Source organism: Patiria miniata, unplaced genomic scaffold (assembly GCF_015706575.1).
Source record: "Patiria miniata isolate m_02_andy unplaced genomic scaffold, ASM1570657v1 HiC_scaffold_30, whole genome shotgun sequence".
Lineage (NCBI taxonomy): Eukaryota > Metazoa > Echinodermata > Asteroidea > Valvatida > Asterinidae > Patiria > Patiria miniata.
The window spans coordinates 730,838-738,712 of record NW_024037070.1 but is presented as its reverse complement, the minus strand read 5'-3'; positions in this window follow the sequence as shown (position 1 = coordinate 738,712).

Below are 7,875 nucleotides of genomic sequence, written 5' to 3'. Positions count from 1 at the left end.
GCAATCTGACGCTACTTCAGCGGTTGTGTACGAAGTCATGATCATGTCTAGTATGGTCTCAAGAACATTTTCTAAGTAACTTAGCTAGTTTAACTTTAAGTCAGGTTTTAGCTAGGCCCATTTCCTGACAAAATTGGAAAATGTTTCTCCATCTCAGATTTTTGTCTTAATACTCTTTTCATCATTTTTGCAATGACTGACGTTCATTGAGATGATATATGAAGAAAAAAGCAGCATCAGAATGCAACATTCTTTCCACAATTTTTAACATTGACGCATAGGCCTAGCCTACCTGCTGATATGCCCTAATTATCATGATTATCATATTTATGAATTACTGATGTGACTGTTTTCCAAATCCAGTGATCGGTAATCTTTAGAACCCCATTCCTATAAGCAAATAAAGTTGCAAGACTCAACAAAACACTGTTCAACCATGGTTTGACATTCAGCTTAAAAAAAAAATATGACACTTCAAAGTGATATTCTGATATTTCTTGACACATTTGCAAGGTTGACACCTCCTTGAATATAAGCAGGTTGAATTTGCGGAATCAGTCAGGATTGGACCTCAAGCAGCACTAGGGGCACTCTCAATTTTTTAAAATTTAATTTTCAGTGCAAGAAATGGGGACGTACATGTACATCTATATTGTATTTAAAACAGTCGTTTTCATTTGTTCTCCACTTGGAATTACAAAAAAACATTATTTCTCCAGATCTTTTTGCTGATAATTTGAACTTTCATTGCCAACTGGTGAGGCTCTACAACTGCAAAAAAAATTGTCGGGGAAAGTGTCAACCCCCACCCCCCTCCCCAAGATTCCCCTCTAAACCTTGCATCATCAGTCTCTGGCAGTCTCCACCAGGTGCACCATGCCAAACTTAAAGGCGTTACTTGAACTCATTGTCTTTATCAAATAATTGCGACCAATACCCCTTGCAAGATTTGTTTTAACATTTATGAAGCACTAAAAAGGGTTTCAAAACTGAGTCATGCTTTATAATTGCATTTTGCCAATTATCAGTAACCAAGCCCTTTCCTGTACTATTTACTGAATTATTTTTGTCTAAAAAGATTGATGACTTGAATAATCCATGCCCTGTTTCTACTTTTCTCTCCAGGCATTAAAGCATCCTCCCATAGGAACAGGGATGGAAAGCAGTGACACACTATGTAGACCCATCTTCTGGTCTTTTTAAGGATGTGGACAAGATTCTTGGTGAGCATCCCATGATGACCCTGTCACCCCTCCATGCCTGGTATCATCCCTTGATGAAGAATTCCCAGACAAAGAAGCAGCATTTGGCGAAAGTGGCCCTGACCATGGAGCTCCATGCCATGGCCCACCACAAGAAAAGAAGAAAAGTTATCAGCTGATTGATTTGATGAGTGAACAAAATGGAAGGCTGAGGGACCAGGAAACTAACTATGCTCTTTACTCAACTCAAAAGCAGTCCTTCTTGTTCTTGTTTGGAAGGCTTCTTACTGCCAAACTTTCATAGAAATAAGTAAATATTCATAATTATTTGATAATTTAACTTTTGCTTTCATTGGTTCATTGATATTTCAATTTATAACAGTAAGACAATGAGCACACTATGCACGAATGTTTTAATAAGCAGAATTTGGGGTTCTTTGAAGAGTGTGTTCCGACAGTGACATCACGGCAACAGCACCCTCAGTTGTCTGGAAAAGCATGAAACATTTAAAGGTTAAAAAAAAGTGCGCCTCGAAAAACAGTTTTACTAAAAAGGGATATGTCTCATACTTTTTTATACATTTCAGAGGAATCAGTGTTTGCTAATATGCTCCAGTGTAATATTAGTTTCTTGTACCCTTTGTTTTTAATTTCAAGCAATAGATCTGTTGCAATGCAGCCATCTTTGAGGTGCATAATTTGTTTCTACAGTGATCTGCATGGGTAAAAAACCCTCAAGATGGCTGCTGAAGGAAAAAGGTCTTTTAAGAGCAGACCATCAAAACTTGGCCCTCAAGGACATCAAGAATGGCTGCAGTTTTAATAACTGCCACTATAGTTAGCAAAGCAAATGCATTTAAATGTTCTAAAAAAAAATTATCTGGACATTATACACATGTATACTTACTATGTAATATTGCTCAGCTGGAATAATTTTATTGATTGTACATAATAATATAATTACTTAAAATATTTGTTTTCTTGTTTAATACCACATTAAAGAAAACTGTTGACATTTAATATTTTTTGGCAGTTACTGACCTCTTGATACCAGCCCATCCCTCCCCCTTTGTAGATTTGAAAATGTTCCGATTTTTCCCCACTTTGTGTTCATCCCAGACTCAAAACCTGCATACGCCAATATTCGGCCCAAGAAGCCCAAGAGTCTTTTATTTCAAGGATGTGTCCGAGCAATTTCTCTGGTGATTTCCTGCTCGATATCAAGCCTCAAAAGTTGCCATAAAATTTGTTCTTTTGCGTCATTTTTTTTGTATATATATATTTCTTTGAGTTTATACATCCTTTCGGCCCATCAATGAGCCAACAACACAAATATAACTATGGGACTAGAGAGTGCACGGGACGGACGCGTCGACTTGAAAGGCCCACTAATTATACAACCTGCAGGCGCGCTGGCTGGCCTGGCTACAAATTGGTTTGTAGCCGCGTCCGAATGATCCATTGGCTGCGTCCGCCGTTTAGCCGCGTCCACAGCCACAGACGCAGCCAGCAGCCACAGCCGAAATATTCGGACGCAGCCCTACAGTCACTATAGTGGACATGTGAACAAAAGATGTCCACATAATGCAGGTTGTGTTGACTTTATGTGGACTAAGCCATGGCCACATAATGTTTCGCCCTCTCTGGAAAACAGGTTTAAAGGCATTTTCGGATTAGAGTTATCCATTGTAGAATGAAGAAAAACATTCAAGGAAATCAAAAAACAAATTTGGGTTGAAAGAGTTTTCACAGTGTAAGTAAAGCTGGTTTTTTGTATTGAGTTTTCTTAACTACACGAAAACAAAGGAATGTCCAAATAGCGTATGTAAAACAAACATGCATGTGCGTGCGTGTTTATGGTGTAAATTGAGGACACACGTGCAACATCGATGAAATGAGGACAGGAACCAAATCGAGGACAGGAACCAAATCGAGGGCGACCACAATTAGAAAACGTGTACAAAACCAATGAGAGCTGTTGGCGGCAGCGCATGATGCCCTCCAGGCAATACTGGATGGAGAAGCAGGAAGCGAGCAGAGATAGCGTAAGTGGCAACCATGCAGCAGATATGTAATTTCTCCGTTTTACCCGGGCCTCAAAAGGCTTGCCAAAATTTACTTACGTACATGTAAGACGGAGTACCTGGTTATCCAGAAAACGATAACAGATGAGACGATCACTTTCCGTGGAGTCATGATACCGCGCGTCCGCAAGTTTCGCTACCATGGCACATCAATAACTCACAATCTCAGTGACAGCGAAGAGGTCTGGGTACGGATAGGGATCGGAAAGGCTGCACTATGCAAGTGCAAGTACTTGACATCTTCGCGTGTCTCCCTTGATACAGTCATTAGTGATTGCCAAAGTATTGTATAACTCCACTACGCTGACCTTCAAGGCAGCTGACCTGAAGCGCTACAATGCTTTTGGCAGGACGATATGCCGAACCCTGCTGGGCATCAAGTGGTCAGACTTTATCTCAAACGAAAGGCTGGCGGAGATGATTGGCAGACGCTGGTGTCTTACAGGTGATGAGGTGTTAGAGCGGAAGGCTATGTGGTGTGCTCATGTGATGAGACAAGGAGGTCTGCCCTGCGCAGTTATACATGTAGATGGTTTGCCTACGGGAACGAGGCATGACAGAGGTCGCCCTAAGCAATCTGACGTAGACAATCTGACGAAGTGGAGTGGCAGAAGTATAGAAGAGCTGAGAACAGCGGCGATTGAAAGAGAACAGGTGATGGCGGCGACCCAAGGGATACGCCCCCATTACAATCTGAGGACGAGGCGGCCACGGACGCAAGTCTATGCCGAATGATGATGATGATGTACACTACTTCAATCTTATAAACCATTATGTGTCCCATTAAGAATGTGGTTGAAGTAGATCGATGATCAAGACTGGTTATTTAGAGACGCATAGTGGAATATGTGTTACGATCGCTCGGGTCCGAGGATTTGATTCTGAAAGTTGCGATGCTGTTTTACGCTGTGCAGTTCCAGCACGATGTACATGTGCATGTACATTATCTACAAAATGTCCCCTGAACTGTACGTTACGCACACAGAGCTGTTTGGATCACACCATTTTCGGTAAAAGGGTGTTTTTTTGTAAGAACAAATCACCAGCAATATAATTTCCACTGTTTCAAAATTACGAATTACACTGTTTTATGAAGTCCGAAAGATTTCCTTGTTCAAAAATATGTTCTTCAACATTACAATATATTTTTGTTAAAAGAATTTATTCAAGAAACGATGTAAAACCCCCAAAATGTTGAATCACCCTTATCGATATCAATGGCTGATCCATCCTGAGTATGTAAAGGGGACCCCCCGAGCACCCCCCCCCCCCCCCAGAACTAACCTACACCAATTTTTTGGTGCCTTTTAGGGTCCTAAAACACGTTTTGGATGTTAACAGTAAAAAAATCAGATGTTCTGGAGATATCCAAGATGGCGACCAATAGGGCCGCCAAAAATGGTAAAAACTGGATAAACACATCAATAAAATGGTTAGATATATGTTTTAGACCCTCAAAAACTCATTTCTGGTTTCCTATTTTTGCTATCATGATTCAAATTCAAGATGGCGGCCAATTTGGTGGCTAATATGGCCACCATGTTGGTAAAATAATGGAAAAAGTCATATATCAGCCAAATAACATGATAAAAAAGCATCAGTAAAATTGTTAGTTATATGTTTTTTTACCCTCGTAAATTCATTTCTGGTATCCCTTTTTTGCTATCATGCTTCAAATTAAAAATGGCAGCCAATATGGCCGCCTAATTGGTGAAAAAGTGGAAAAATGTCATATATCAGCCAAATAATAATTATTATTATTATTATTTATTCGGCCAAGATTTCATACAACAAAAAACAATACAGAGAATATGACAATGAACCTTTACAGAACAAAACTAATGGAACATGTATAAAAGGATAAAAACATGAACAAGACAAACCCAACTTATGATGGCCAGGATTAATAAAGTGTACTTAAACACTGTGACCTGGAAGCCTACTAATCCAATCTTAAAATGGGACACTGATATAACAAATATATAAATAAACTAGAGGTTGTGGAACAACCACACGGTGTTGGGCCATGGATTACCGCAAACTTTGCCACACACATCAACTCAAAATATGCATGTTAAAATCCATGTTTGACTTTTCAACATGCCGCCAGAGGGCGCTCTAACATTTGATGACGTCACCTGTTACATTTTTGTACAGTACTGCCTAGGCAGACACTCGAATCGTTGAAAGCAAGTTCGCATCTTCTGCCAATTTCAATTAATAAGGCACTTCCGGTTTTGACCGGAAGGAAGGGTCACGTGATTTGCACTTAAAACCAAAAATGAAGACCCTGCAATATTTTATCGATTGCCATAAAAAACAAAATCAAATCTGTAGCAGTTGATTTTATATTGATTTTCAAAGATTAAATATGGAAATATTTATTTGCTTGTAATATGACACTTGATGACGTCATTGTGACGTCATCGCCAGAAACCTCCAGAGCTATATTTGCTGTGCTGTATACAGCCAAATATTTATTATGTCTATTACGGTATATTTTCTAGCAATTTTTTAAGATTTAAAGGTCTTTTTATTGTAACTTCCGGTCTGATGACGTAATCAATTTTTTTTCGCGCACAGGTGTTGTCTGCATTATAGTCATCATGCACATTAATTTTGAAGCGATTACCGCAAACTTCGCCACAGACATCAAGTAAAAATGCGTTTTGGACGTTTTTTAACCTGCCGCTAGAGGGCGCTCCAACTCTTCATGGCGTCACCCATTACTTTTTTGGAAAGGCCAATCCAGGCAGACACCTACATCGTTAAAAGCAAATTCATATCTTTTTCCACTTTTGAATTATTAGGCACTTCCGGTTTCGACCGGAAGGAAGGGTCATGTGATTTTACGCACACAAGATAACCTGAAGAGCATGTATTATCATGTCGATTCCCGCAAAATTCAAGTTCCGGTCTCTCGCGGTTGATTTTATATTGAATTTCAAAGATTAAATGTATTATTTTTAGAAGTGACGTCACGTGACCCATGATGACGTCTTAATGACGTAATTGCAAAAAAGCACATCTTCAGTGGGTTGTTCATTCATGTATTGACAATTGAAGTTCATATGTATTTTCATTTTGACATACGGTTCTGGAAACGAATGTGTCTTGGAGAAATAAAAAAATAAACTAGAGTTTGAGGACAAACACACGGTGTTGGGCTAGAGGTTTGGCTTTTCCGCATTGTTGACTGTTGATTGTTGTTGTTGATTATTAATGTTGATTGTTGGTTGTTTATGTTGATTGTTGATAGTTGATGTTGATGTTGATTGTTGATTGAATCATGTTGATGTTGATTGTTGATAGTTGATTGGTGTTGTTGGATAACGATTATTGATGTTGATTGTCGGTATTTGTTGATGTTGATGTCGATGTTGATTGTTGATGTTGATTTTAATTGTTGATGTTGATGTTGCTTGATGATTGTTGATTGTTGATGTTGACTGTTGACTGTTGATTGTCATGATTGTTGATGTAAATTGTTGATAGTTGATTGCTGTTGTTGATTGTTGATGTTGATTGTTGATGTTGATTGTTGATGTTCAGGTTGATGTCAATTGTTGATGTTGATATTGATGTTGAATGTTGATTGGTGATTGGTGATGTTGACTGTTGATGTTAATGTTGATTGTTGATTGTTGAAGTTGATGTTGAGGGTTGAGGGTTGAGGTTCAATTGAGGGTTGAAAAATAGTGCATGTAGTAATTATACAGAGGATCGTTTTAAAAAGTCAGGTGAGGATCTGCATGCGCACAAGCTGCTGTACTGTAAACTTATCCAGTACAATTGTTGCAAAAACCCATTAAATAGCTCATATCTCTCAAAGTAAAGTTTGCACACCATTGGCGCAATACAAAATATTGCTCGCCATATTCTCTTCACCCCAATGTGCATGTTTTAGAAAAAAAATGCCCAAATTAAAAAAAGCGCCCAATTGGGCGCTTTTGCCAGCCCAATTTTTGAGCATCATATGACGTCATCAGAAGTCAAAAATGTGCTTGCGTTAAGAAGTTGTCATAATAAACGTGTACAAAACACCGGTAAACACTTAAAATACATTGGTCCATGAAACAGCTGTTTACATGTAGCTCAATACGTAACATACAACAGTCGTAAAACCAGGCACTTAAGAAGCGAGCACTGGAATTTCCCTTTGTACGCAATCCTCTCCTTTTGCTGTACACACAATGTACATGGCACTGAATGAGCGTTTCAAAACGTAGGCGTGTTCAACTTCAAATTTCAAGGGGTTGCAGGGCATCTTCTAGTTAACCAAACCTTGGGAAGTGTTATTATAGACCTATTATTAAAGTGCCATTTAAGGCACAAAACTTGATTATATCTTTAACGGTAGATTTGTTAGCGATTTTCAAAGGAAAAGAGGTCTTTTCTTTGTAACTTCCGGTCTGATTACGTAATTATTTTTTTTTCGCGCACAGGTCTTGTCCTCATTAAGGTGATCATGTATATTAATTTTGAAGCAATTACCGCAAATTTCGCCACAGACATCAACTGAAAATGCGTTTCGGACATTTTTAAACCTGCCGCTAGAGGGCGCTCGAACACTTAATGGCGTTACCGAT